Genomic DNA, 14,601 nt, shown 5'->3' with positions numbered 1-14,601 from the left:
TTTATATATGTAATTTTAGTATATATGTATATCAATAATTAGTAGTACCGCATTCGAGTATTCTGACACTTCCCTATAGTTGACTGGGAGAGAATGCTTTTAGCATTAAGTCCGCCATGTACACATATTTGTACTAATGAATAAATAAAATAAATAAAAAAAAATTGTAACAGTATATACTATACTTAGTAAGATCTATATAATAATGATCTTCATATCGTGATCATAACCACAACGTTAACTAGCAGTACGTTTATAAAGATCACAGCTCAGAACCTCGGTTTCGTTCCACGCGAAGTGTTTTACTAGTTGACGCGTTACGCTCTGTTATGTTACCACACAAATTATAACAAACTGTTACCACTCTCCTTTGAACCATGAAAATGCTCAGGTGGTCTATTGACCATGCCGTGCTCCGAATTCTATGGTCGTATTGATCCCATATTACGAGTATTGCCATGGTCGAAGTGACCTTTTAGATGATAGAAACAAAACTAGAAATAAACATCGAACCAGGACTCGCAAAATCAGTTTCAATTTTTTATAACATGAGAGGCAAACGAGCATGCAGCTTGCCTAATTGTAAGTAAATACCATCGCCCATGGGCACCTGCAAATTTCAAAGGTAATGCAAGAGTGTCCTGTGTGTGTAAACCTCCTTCTTTTTAAGGTCGTTTGAGAATAATTGAATTATGTTAAAAAATATATATTTAGACTACTTACACTTGTTAACATACTTCTCATAAAATTTCTCTCCCATTGTCTCATTAATTAAGACATTCGAATGTGAATTCCCTCTGTACGACTGTTGTGATAGTCCAAGCATTGTTTTAAAGACCATCTCTGTGATAACTTCACTGTGATTTTAATTTCTCCAAAATGATTTAATTTAGAGAAATCTTTTATTCTTCTCTAAATAGTGCAAAGTCTCGTCTGTCTATCACTCCATCTATATCTTTTAATCCACACACTAGTTTTTGATACATTATAATATTTTATTAAAATTACTGTATGGTTTTAAATGAAATTTGATACACAGATAGGTTATATCCTGTCCAATGTAAAAAAGATTATTAACAAAATAAAAACTATTGACATTGATGCTCCTTTCCACTTTGGGTGTTGCTGGAAGAAAACTCTATCAGAGTTAAGCTCGCCTTTGTACTTTTGTTTACCTCTGTCATATTTTTATAACTAATGTGTACAATAAAGTGAAGTATTAAATAAATAAAATAAACTATTTCGTTTTTGACAAAAAATAAAAACACAAATAAAGTTGTTTCCTGTATAGTATATCTTTTATCATACACATACAAGATGGGCACGTCTATTCACAGCATTTCATATAATTTATAATTTATTTTTCTGAATTAAATTTTTAACTTTAAATTATTTTTAAATTTAATATACTTTATATGGTTCGTGTGGGAAAAGCCACAGGATACAGGATTTTTGTACTCCGTACTGCTTATTAGATTTATAATACAGTCACTGCTCCTCGGTTGGTTTTTCCAGTAATTGCCACGCTTGGCAGGCAGGTTAGCAACTAGCTACGCTGTTGCCCATCCCTTGACCATTTAACTGCCTTAGTCGCTTCTTACGACACGCACGAGAAAGGAAAGGTGCCATATTCTTAGTTGCAACTACACGGCAATCATGCATGCTTTACAAATAAATCATCTTGAATCTTGAGTAGAAAATTTATGAATACATAATATATAGTATAGTGGTTTGACATATTGCTTTATCTTCCAATACTCCGATCATAGATTCAATTTTTGTACAATACAAATATTTATATTTATGAGTATGTCTCTGTTAGTATAGGTCTGGGTGTTATCAATATATATATATATATATATATATATATATATATATATATATATATATATATATATATATATATCATTGTCTAGTTTTATAGATAGATATATATACTTTATTGTTTCCTCAAAAAGATTACAATAATAAACTTATTATAAATATAAACAATTACAAGAAATAATCACAATGAGAAAACAATGGGCGACCTCATCGCTAAAAGCGATCTCTTTCAGGCAACCTTTGGATGGATTTAATAGTACAAAATCTGCTTAGTTTGGTATTAGATGACGTATCCAGAGGTATTTCTTTTATACCAGTAAGATGGCAAACAAGCGTACAGCCCGTCTAAAGATAAACAGTCACTGTAGTCAATACACGTTTGCAACACTGGAAGTGTCACGTGCGCGTTGCCGACTCTGAAGAAACCTTTTTGAAGAACCCCATACCGTTATCTCTATGGATAATCTCAGCAGGGAGATATTAATAATTAATAATAAAAAAAAAATTTTTTTCACATCCCTATCTTATTCTTTTTTTATACAACAATTTTAAAATTATAATATGTATATATATATTTTTTAATATTTGTTAATTTAATTCACTTATAATCGTATTTACTTATATTGCTCACAACTCAGGTCACATGTATATTTCTATAACTAATAACGCAACTTAAAATATTTGTAGTCTAGTGTTATTTAATCCCTTAAAATTGTTTACTTCATTTCATACTATATAATTATGTTAAAGCAAATGTTGTGAATACCTTTAATAGGCATGTGTATTAATATTGTATCGTATTTAATATTTGTTATATGCGTTATAACGCAATATGCTGTCGGTGTTCCTTTAAATAAATAAATAAATACAATCAGAACATTCAAAAAGGCACAATCATTGCATCTAATTCTTAACAATACCCACACAAACCAGAATCACGTTTAAAACTAACCGATTCAAGAATTTCACTGCTCTAAATTGGTTTCCAATTGCCGCCAATAAGTATTCAAATTAATTCAATCTGAACAATTTATTAGTGGGTCGGATCTCCAATCGTCAATACTAAGATTAAGGTCGTCCATTCAATTGATTCTTGCTTCTATATTTTTTTTTTTTTTGGGTACCCATTTTGTGTATTTCTTTAAGGCATGTCTATTTACTTTCTACTTTTATAAACGACGTTCGTCTAGCTTTGATTTGTGGGTTGAGTTAGGTCGGGTCAGGTTATGGCTGAACTTTGTCTCGCCTCAGCCTTGTTACAAGTGTTCCGGTATACATTTTTTTTTGGCTTCGTACACGCTACCCGTCTGTCAGACGAGAGATAGATGTCAATGTCAAGTTTATGCTGGATTTGTAAATGTAATTTTTGAGGATAAACGTTTTTTTTTGACACGAATTTATAATTGAGAAAATTACTTTGTTTGTTGTCTTTTGACATTTTAACAGCTCAAGCGACCACTGGAAACTATCATGGTTAATTCCTGATGAATTCATCATGATGGGCTAACTGGCCTGTTTTCATTCTCATCTATCACCTTTCATTGGTGCTCCGCCAGCGTATCCCGTTAGTGCAGGCGGGGTTACCATACCATTTTCACCCACCAAAAAAAAAAACAGCTCAAGCGGCGGCAATTTGCTGTATACATGATGTGCTGCAGCTTTGCCCGCTTGTTCTTAGACGACCAGACAGGACGAGAACCTTCACCTTTACGTCGAAGACATACCATATATATGCACGAAATGCTTGCGTCTTCCTTTATCATGCTGTATGCATCTGCAAGCTTTATGTATGCCAAGGAATGGAACTTCCTCTCTGTTTATGTTTTTCCATCCAAATATAATCTACACCAATTTAAAGCAAATATGAATTTTGTGTGAATATTCGTGGGCCCGCGAGCCCCATCTTAGACCACAGCATCGCTTTCCATCAGGTGAGATAGTGATCAATTACGGGACCCTTCAATAGGAAAAAAAGTATGATTGGTGTAATTGTATGACACTTAAAAAAAAATAAGATTAAAAGAAGACTTCTAATGTTGTAAGATGACGGCTTAACGTTTATGTTATTTGACATAAAAAAATATAAATTAAAAATAGAAGATTGTTTGGAATAGATTGCTTTAGCGATAAAACTACCTTTTGTACTTTACGTATATATAAATATATGTGTATATATATTTCCATTATTCTTCAAGTGGTGCAATGAAGAATAAATAAATAAATAATAAAAAACTAAAAATGTATGAAGTTTCTATATTGCACCTACTGTTATATTAGTCCAATTAACACAATGTTGTAATCAAGAAATTTAATAAACTTAAACCTAATCGAACAATAATTTCTTTACCTACAAATTATCATAGCCTAGATTATTAATACTCGTATAATAAAAAAAACGTACGTGGTTGCGTGCGTGCGTGCGTGCGAGCGTGTGTGTGTGTTGGTGTGTGTGTGTGTTGGTGTGTGTGTTGGGGTGTGTGTGTGTTGGGGTGTGTGTGTGTTGGTGTGTGTGTGTGTGTGTGTGTGTGTGTGTGTGTTTGTGTGTGTGTGTGTGTGTGTGTGTGTGTGTGTGTGTGTGTGTGTGTGTGTGTGTGTGTGTGTGTGTGTGTGTGTGTGTGTGTGTGTGTGTGTGTGTGTGTGTGTGTGTGTGTGTGTGTGTGTGTGTGTGTGTGTGTGTGTGTGTGTACACACATACATGCACGCATACACACACACTCAAATTATCAGCATTTCATCTTTCTTACTTGAGCCAGACTACACATGTGGAGCTTAAAAAAAACAAAAGTCGATTCGAATTTCTTTGTAAACTTCATGAATAGTGACTGGTTCATGTGTAATTATCTATATACCTACTATCAAGGAACAATGGTTTACCGTTGCCAATTTTTAATACCATCACAAGATAGTAAAAGTGCATAGGTAATTGCGTTATTATTTCATCAAAAAATTCAAAATGGTAAATTTTTCATTTTAGATCTCATCTCTAACCGTGATTTTAAATTAAACCGTTAAAGGTAACAAACAAACACACGTTCATATTTATAACATTGTAATAAGGATGATAATGAATTTTCCACGAATTCCTTCATCAGGTTTTGATTTCAACTTTGGATATAATTCAATGCCTTTAATCATATTAACGTTTGTATTCTCCTATAATGTTATTGACAGCATTGACACATTTTCTGTGAATCTAATTTTACCTATATTTATATTTATTTTATAATGGCGGAATTTAGAAATGAAAGCTTTCTTTTACCTTTAAAATTTAGATATTGAATTAAAAAAAAAAATACGATATGAATTTCCATCAGGTGGACTGTTAGCTTGTTTGCCATTCTAAGACGTATAAAAAAATGAAGTAAAGGAAAACAGTATTTATGGAATCGAGAGACTAAAGATTGGTCATATGAAGTAACATCTATAAAAATAATTATTTAATTAAATGTATTTTTGAATTTGATGAAAAAATATCTACGACTAAAAGAGTTTTTAGCTAAAATTCGAAAACAATACGGACATTATTTCATTTATATTATCTGAACTATTTTTTGCCTATTACTTTTTTTTATATACAACTTAGAATGGCAAACAAGCTGACGGCCCACCTGATGGAAAGTGGTAACCGTCGCCTATAGAGATGAGCAGTACCATGGACATAACAGAGTATACTGTTTCGCCCATGATACCTCCCATGCGTTGCTATTCCTGAGGACTCAGGTGTTATTCCTCTGTACCCAGTAAATTCACGCCATATCCCACCCTTCAAACCGAAACACAGCCATGCAAACACAACAGCTTCACGGTTGAAACACGAATGGGACAGAGGTACCCAAGCAATCGACTTTTGTACAAAGTCTCCCTATGCACGCGTTACGTTCAGAAGTTAAAAAAAATCAAGGAAACAAACCACTTCTACATGTCACGTAAATTAGAAAATATATCATTTTTTAAAAAAGATCTTTGGAAATACAACTGTGAAAACCGCATTCAATTTGGTTATGTAGTTTTTATATGATGCCGGAATAAACAGACAGATAGATAGACAAAACTTCTACAAATTATTGTTGAGATTTCTAAAACCCTCACACATTTTTTTCTAAAATATCTCCTATGTACAGACTCTTTACAATTTTATTATATTAGTAAAATACAAAAAAAATTGTACAAAAAACCTGCAACATCTTTTTCATCATCGAGACCCACTGATCACTGACCTTTACGTCACCTATCAGCGTTGAAGGATCGTGAATTATTGCAGTTTACATTAACAATAGCAGGCACGGATTCGAACCCGTTATACTGTTCTCAGCGGGCACCAGTGACGCCCCCGAAATTTAAATTAAATTTAACTATGTCATAAGTCAATCTGGCCTAAATCTTCCTCTTATTAGTGTTTCGTTCAGGTGCCTATCATTTTTTTTTTATCTATACACTATTCTCGAAGCTTCCATACCGACCTGTTATCTCGGGGTGATAAGATTGTTAATAATTAGTAATTTACTGGGTACAGAGGAATAAAACTGAGTCCTCAGGAATGGCATCGCATGGGGTGTGTCATGGGCGAACCAGTATACTCTGTTATGTCCATGGTACTGCTCATGTCTATACCACGGTTACCACTTTCCATCAGGTGGGCCGTTAGTTTGTTTACCATTCTAAGTTGCATAAAAAATAAAATAATGGAGTCTAATATCGTCATTGCTAGTAATACACCCTATCAGGTCGACCTCCACGCAGTTCCCATGGAAACAATTGTGGTAAATTCTTTAATTCGTCACCACACATATTCTCATAGTTGTATTTCTGAAGCTTTATTTTAAAAATTGGTAGAAATTTCAACTTAAAAATTGCAGTATCTTTTATCTTGATACCCCATCTAAAATTCTCTATTTTTTTATGCAACTTAGAATGTCAAACAAGCTGACGGCCCACCTGATGGAAAGTGGTAACCGTGGTATAGAAATGAGCAGTACCTATCTATTTTAATAATTTTCCTACTTCAAAATTCACACATACAAAATAGCCGGTTAGAATACATCTAAAATAATTAATTTATATATTTTTTTTCAGATGTAATAAGTTTCATGTGAAAAATACTATAGTAAGTGTTCATATTATTGTCATTGTTTCGACCTTTCTTAATTCAATACTGAAGAAATACTTTCTCTACAGCAAACTATTACAAGGATAAATTGTGTTTTTTTTATGCAACTTAGAATGTCAAACAAGCTGACGGCCCACCTGATGGAAAGTGGTAACCGTCGCCTATAGACATGAGCAGTACCATGGACATAATAGAGTATATTGTTTCGCCCATGATACCTCCCATGCGTTGCTATTCCTGAGGATTCAGGTGTTATTCCTCTGTACCCTATCATTTATTAATGTTTCCCAAATATAAAGCATGCTACAGTTATCTTTAAATGTAAGAACAGTTAGACCTAATCCACTAGTGTATTGTATTGAAATACTTCACTGTATCTTAAGTTGGTGATCTTATTAATTAATAAATATAATATATGTATAATGCACTGCTAGTCATCACACTGATTAAAAATTTTCCTACATTTATAATAAACATACACAACTAAATTAACTAACATTATTTAACTACATTTTTTTTTTTCACTTTCCTTTTAAACTTAACCTTACTGGTTACTCTAATTGAGGCATAGATTAATTCATTTGGTTTTCTAATACAGTTTATTATTTATATATTAATTTGTTTATCATATTATGTGTATGTTTATATGTTTATAATTGACTTTTTATATTTCCTTAATTCAATAACCGCCTACTTGTTTCTCAGTTTGCCTAATGGGCGACTGGTAGAGAACACAGTCCGGTGTTAAGTCCATCAAATGTACATAGAGTTACACTGTGTATAAAATGTTGAAATAAAAAGTTTTTTTTTATACAACTTAGAATGGCAAACAAGCTGACGGCCCACCTGATAGAAAGTGGTAACCGTTGTCTATAGACATGAGCAGTACCATGAACATAACAGAGTATACTGTTTCGCCCATGCGACCGCCCCATGCGTTGCCATTCCTGAGGACTCAGGTGTTATTCGTCTGTACCCTGTAAATTCACACCATATCCAACCCTTCAAACCGGGGGGAAAGGGATTGTTAGTAATGGAGACTAAAATCCCATTGCTAGCAATATACCCAACCAGATCGACTTCCTCGTGGTTCCCCCTGGAAACTATCATAGTTAATTCCTGATGAATTCATCATGATAGGCTAACTGGCCTGTTTTCATTCTCATCTATCACCCTTCACTGGTGCTCCGCCAGCGTATCCCATTAGCGCAGGCGGGGTTACCATTCCATTTTCATCCACCAAAAAAAAAACCCTTTAAACCGGGGGGGAAAGGGATTGTTAGTAATGGAGACTGAGAATCCCATTGCTAACAATATACCCAAACAGGTCGACCTCCACGCGGTTCCCCCTGGAAACTATCATGGTTAATTCCTGATGAATTCATCATGATGGGCTAACTGGCCTGTTTTCATTCTCATCTATCACCCTTCACTGGTATTCCGCCAGCGTATCCCGTTAGCGCAGGCGGGGTTACCATACCATTTTCACTCATCAAAAAAAAATCCCTTCAAACCGAAACACAGCCATGCAAATACAACAAAAAAAAAACAAAAATAAAAAGTAAAATAATAAAACACTATATTGTTATCTTTTCTGTTGTAAAGATTAATGGATATGACAAAAAGTACATTTAACCGTTAAAGGAGAAACTTACAAGATTATTTAATCCAGTAATGAGTTGGGTGCACGTTGGGTACATAACGGTGAATAAATTCAAATGAACTGATTACAATCAAATCCCGACATAACTATTAGTGTTACAACAATATTTTAGTACTATATTCTTTCTGTAAAAAACTGGATTATTAAATACAGTATTTTTCGTGTACGACTCTATACATCGTAATATAAATGCTGAGAAATTTCAATTAGTGTATTCAAGAAATTACAAGACGAGGTAAAAGTTGAATTGTCACTGAAAGTTAAAAATCTTCTGGTGTCTGTAACTAATTTTGTTTATACTACTGTGGTGGCAAACAAGGATATAGCCCGTCTGATGGTAAACGGAGTTACCGTAGTCTATGGACGCCTGCAAAACCAGGAATTTCACGCGCTTGTTACCGACAATCGAAAAACCTTAATATACCCTTTTGTGAAGAACCCAATGCTGTAGTCGTAAGGGAAAGTTTTAGGCAGGGTTTAAAAGCATTATGTTACTTTCATGTCAACGTGGCTCTTTCAGAAGTCAAAAGTTTCTAGGCTGCATCTATTATATTCGAAAAAAGGTCTTAATGCAGCTCACAGGATAATAGTTTTAAGTCTTCTCTGAGTAATTTTTAAATCATCCAAGTATGTTTGAAAAATTTGGTAGCCATATCAACAATCATATCCTAGCTTTAGATATAACCTTAGAACCAACAGACTGCAATCTGTCGTTGTTGAACTCAGTTATCATTGCTATTTAATTCAATTACATTAATTAGATACGTAAAAACGAAAGTAGTTGATGTGATTAAAATGCGAGCACTGCAAAGAATCTGCAAAACAATCAATACTGTGAAACTGCGTTCGTAATGCAATATAATGCAAGAGCGACATCGTTTGAATGAAAGTATTGACGCAAAAATAAGAAAGGACATACTATATAAGATCAAGCATGTGGAAAGAATAGCAAATGAAGGGTGGAAATTTTCCATTTCATTCCAACATATTACAAACTGGAATAAAATCACGCGTTTGTAACTGGAGATTAGCCAAGATCAAATAGATCATACATATACCAAGACTCTCAATAATGTTGTAATCACACACTTTAAAATGCTTCGCTAATCTGTGTGACCAACATTCACTGACCACCAGAAAGTTTTCCATCTAAGAATGCAGCACATGGATGAAAAGATGTGGGAATGAAGTTTATTATACTCAACACCTAAGAAATCTTACATATATATATATGAACTTTGATGCTCTTTATAATAGGAGTACGATATTTCAAGTGTGTTCATAACTTTTACGAATAATGTAATAGCTCGAAGTATATTAACTAAACAAAATTAAGTATATTACTATTTTGATTCTAGCAATAAACGTTTCCTTTCTTTCTTCGTTTCATTAAATATTCTATATTTCTTTAGAACAAAATAATATATTGATCATACCAAATAATTATGTACACTCTACACTTTAAATAAAGAATGTATACCACATGATAAAATATTCTGATATGTAATGTTCCTGCCAAGTCTCGGATATGAGAAATGTTAACGTTTGCAAGAAAGCAACTTTAAAGCAAATGATTGTCGATCAACAGTAATCATCTGTCAATCTTAATAATCGAGAACAAACGGTACTAGCATATAGAGATGTGAAAGTTTTAGAAAATTACAAAAAGCCACATTTCAGTGTCTAGTTACTTACATTACGGGATCCTCAAAGCAGGAAAATTACACGATTATATTTATTTCACGTATAGAATCAGTACACAATCCAATGTAAATCAATGCGTTGGGATCATTTTACTTTTCTTCTTGCCTTACACTATCATCATATTGATTTTATCTATTAAACTTATAATGTCTCGCGGTTTAAGATACCTTCTGGCTTCCTATAAACCGTTCCCAGAGTACTTATACCTGTAATTGGCAACGAGTCACATTTGCATATCAAATGCTCTACTGCAAGATCTACAGTATGTTTTAAATTAAACTCATCTTGTGTAGTGCGTGCTTTACTGGTACGTGATTTAAAATCTCCATTTTGTAGCACTATCTTTTTACGATATTAAGAATGGCAAACAAGCTGACGGCCCACCTGATGGAAAGTGACAACTATTGCATTTGTACATGACCAGCATCATGGACATTACTGGATAGATTACTTGACATTATTACGCCCATAGCAGCTCTTATGTGTTGCTATTCCCTATATGTTTAGATATACAATTATGTAAATATAGGTACACTAAATTACCAAAGATTCATTTCTAATCTTATTTAAAATAAGCGAAAATGAGTGTGCCATCCAATTTATCTATGTAGCGAATATTTTTAAATGTAATACTCTATGATCTGTGCTCTCACTCTATTCAATATTAAAGTTACTGTACTTGTACGTCTTTCACAAGTCTATCATTAATTTAATCGATTGATCCAACCGAAACACTATCAGAGATCTAATTTTATTTACAACTTTAAATTAGATCCCAAATTTAGCAGCGTCCTCAAAAGAACAAACTACAAAATGCCTAGTTTGGAGTTTTAAATTTTTATAAATTATTTGAAATTTGTAACTGTAGTTTATAGGCTCACAATGCAGGTATTTTAATTATTTAATTATATAGTTTTTTTCATTATATCTCCTAAAATTTACAACCTCATCATAATGAAAATTAATTTGATAATCTCTATTGCTTGAAATTATCATTTACCTAACATAATTAAACGAAAAATCATTAAAAAAAGCCTCAACAGGACTAATTTAGTATGTGTTTGTTCCCTTACATTACTTAGGCATACAAATTTTTTGCTTTTTTCGTTTTTCAATTTTGAGATTGATCCTACTTTTTTCTACTAATAGCATTGAGTAGCCATGATCCACCAGCATTTTTTTCATTTAACATACCAACATATATATTTATTTATTTCACTCTTACGTTCATTCGATTCGTAACTTTTCAAGGTGATTGACCCTCACTCTTAAACGAGCAATCTTTAACTGTCCCGTATAATGGATTTAAACTCATTATTCTATATAAGATGTTAATAAGAGATAAATGCGTTTAAATTTCTTTTGACCGTAAATTGAATACAAGGTGCGTTCATAAATTTTAAATCAAATCTAAACGATTTACAATACAAAAGAACTTAAATTGTAACAGTTAGTTATTTCGAAGCAGCTGCGTAATCTGAAACTTCAAACTTAGATTTTTGCATATACGTCTTAAAATTAAGTAGTAAGTAAGTATTAATTAAGTAATCTAAACTGTGAAAAAATCAGACATATATATATAAAGTAAGAGACGCTCGGAAGGCTAATAATTAAACTACAAAATAATAAAATTTAAGACAATTCTATATTAAATAACGAGTCAAATTAATAAAAGAATTCACTGTGAGGCTTCTTGTAAACCTTAATTAAATTTAATTCCAAAATGGATCAAATTATATGTAATGATGATGATGATGATGATAATGAAAGATAATATAATGTTATATCTGTAATAGCAGTAACTATAATGGTAGTTAGAAATAACTAAAATATAGATGCAAGCAACAGTGGAGGTCTGCGCGATCTAACAAGACGATGAAATGATCAGTTATTTGCAATTTGTACAAAAGTCGATTGCTTGGGTACCTCTGTTCCATTCGTGTTTCAACCGTAAAGCAGTTGTGTTTGCATGGTTGTGTTTCGGTTTGAAGGGTATGATAATGGGATGGTAACCCCGCCTGCGCTATCGGTATACGCTGACGGTTTGAAGGGTGGGATATGGCGTGAATTTACAGGATACAGAGGATTAACACCTGAGCCCTCAGGAATGGCAGCGCATGAGGGGTATTATGGGCGAAACAGTATTCTCTGTTATGTCCATGGTACTACTCATGTCTATAGGCAACGGTTACCACTGTCCATCAGGTGGGCCGTCAGCTTGTTTGCCATTCTAAGTTGTATAAAAAAATAGATGTGGTGTTACATTTAGCCAGTTTAAAATACAATACCAAACCATATTACTTGACCACTGCTTAACCCATAAGGAGGGTTTTGCCAGTAGTTGCTACACTTAGCAGGCAGGTTGACAACCGCAGTTAGGCTTTGGTGATGTTTTAAGAGGGACACTGCTTAGAAATTTGGTATACAACATTTTTATTATCAAAATAAATATTATCAATCAAAAGTAGTTATTGTTCTTTTATAAAGATTGCAACATTATTCAATTCTATTCTATTCATTATTTGATATTTATTTATCAATTAATGATTAATCTCCAAGGTCTTATTCTTTGCAAAAGGTAATTTAACAATTTCATTAAATTAGGTCATATATTTTGCATTTAAAAGAATCCTTAACTAATTAATCATATGATAAATGATAAACCATAAAGTGTCAAAAAGTTTTTGTTTTAAAATATATTTACGGCTTTGGATGTGTTCCTATTAGCCCATTTTTCTATAGTCTATGTTTTTTATTAAAAGGATTTGTGACTGATATAGTAACATGTATGTATGAGACAATTTTGAAAAGTGAAAAATCAATAGATTTATATAAAGATAGAAACTTTTAACATTAAAATATATATATTTAAGTAAATAAAAAATATTTAATGATAAGACTAACAATGAAAATAAACGTATTAAATACAGCGATCAGAAGTTAAACGAACCATAATGAAATTATTTGAGATACGAAAACATAACATAGGTACATATAAAAATATGTTATTAAAATCACTTTTATTTTTGCCCAAGGCAATATTTTACCGTATCATACTTTCTTGTATATTATATACATGACATCTATTTTGAATTTATGGGTACATGTTAGTACACGAAGGTGCAATTTCTATGAATATAAATGTAAGAAATGAGGCCAGATGTGTATCAGAACTTGTTTGGACTGGGACTGTTTTGATTTTAAAGCTTTCGTAACATAAAAATTTTTGGTTATAAATATTTAAGGACCATTTTCAATGAGAATTATAATTAATAGATGATTTTACTTACGTCTTAAATTTATTGGTTTGACGGTATACTTTTCTTAAATTAAACAATTTTTTAAATTTATAAAATAATTATAAAAATAACGTACATGTTTTATAAATATTTCTAAAAAAAAAACTTACTCGAAAAATATTCCCAATTCACTTGCGGGATACAACACTACACACGTCTGGAAAAGTTTCGATTGAACCGTACGTCTAAAGTTGCGGCTCGCGACTGTCACGACGGACGTGCGTCCTTCTCCGCGGACGCAGATCGACTGGGTGCGGGCCCACAGATCGTTCAACTAATATATATCGTATACTAGTTTTCATCGTCTTTCACTGGTTTAAGCTGCGTACCATTTTCTGGGTTAATGAGGAGCCTGCAGCCGCTGTACGTTTTCTAAGCGTTTTCGAATTGACGCGCGCTGGGTGCCGAGAGCTATGCTTCTGTGATGTTATGCGCTCCTGGTATATTCGTGAATGCGCACATTTTTTTTTTCTCCACTAAAATGGAAATCACTGGTGGTTAAAATAACCACCAGTTATGTCCAATATCATTTTATTATCAATGCTATTCATATTATTGAGTTATTTAGTAAATCCCAAAATTGCTTGCAGTATATTCCCAAATAAGTTTCCTAGATGCAGAATTGGTATTTATTAATTTATTCCATCAATAAATTTTTTTAAAGAGAATTAAGTATCTATTTTCGTTTTAAAACAAAACTACTAAACCGATTTTTATAAAATTATATTAAAATAATCTAAGCAACCAATTTTAAAATAAAAAAAAGAATTTATAGACAAAAAGTAATTTTACGAATCGTTTTATCTATCATAGAGTTATGCGATAACAAAAATAAAAACAATCAAGTTGAGATCTTTCTCCGTTTTGAAGTCTGTTGACAAATAATGTCAAAAAAGAACTAACTTTTTTACTATAAAAATGGAATCAAATTTAATAAAGCTAAGCACTACACCATAATTTCTGCTTGACAAACATTTTAATCTTAGAATAACTAAATTTATCGT

The 14,601-nt window shown here is 32.5% G+C and overlaps 1 protein-coding gene across 1 annotated transcript in view; it reads right to left on the bottom strand.

Annotated features, from left to right (window-relative positions):
* Positions 1-13,874, bottom strand: part of LOC113511178 (agrin) — an 80,761-nt gene extending 66,887 nt beyond the window's left edge. The window contains exon 1 of the mRNA XM_026894791.3: positions 13,708-13,874. The gene's annotated coding sequence lies outside the window, so the exon portion shown is untranslated. The remainder of the gene's footprint in view (positions 1-13,707) is intronic.
* Between the last annotated feature and the right edge of the window lie 727 nt (positions 13,875-14,601).

This window comes from Galleria mellonella, unplaced genomic scaffold (assembly GCF_026898425.1).
Source record: "Galleria mellonella isolate WM207_F2 unplaced genomic scaffold, CSIRO_AGI_GalMel_v1 utg109, whole genome shotgun sequence".
Lineage (NCBI taxonomy): Eukaryota > Metazoa > Arthropoda > Insecta > Lepidoptera > Pyralidae > Galleria > Galleria mellonella.
This window is presented reverse-complemented; position numbering and strand designations above follow the sequence as displayed.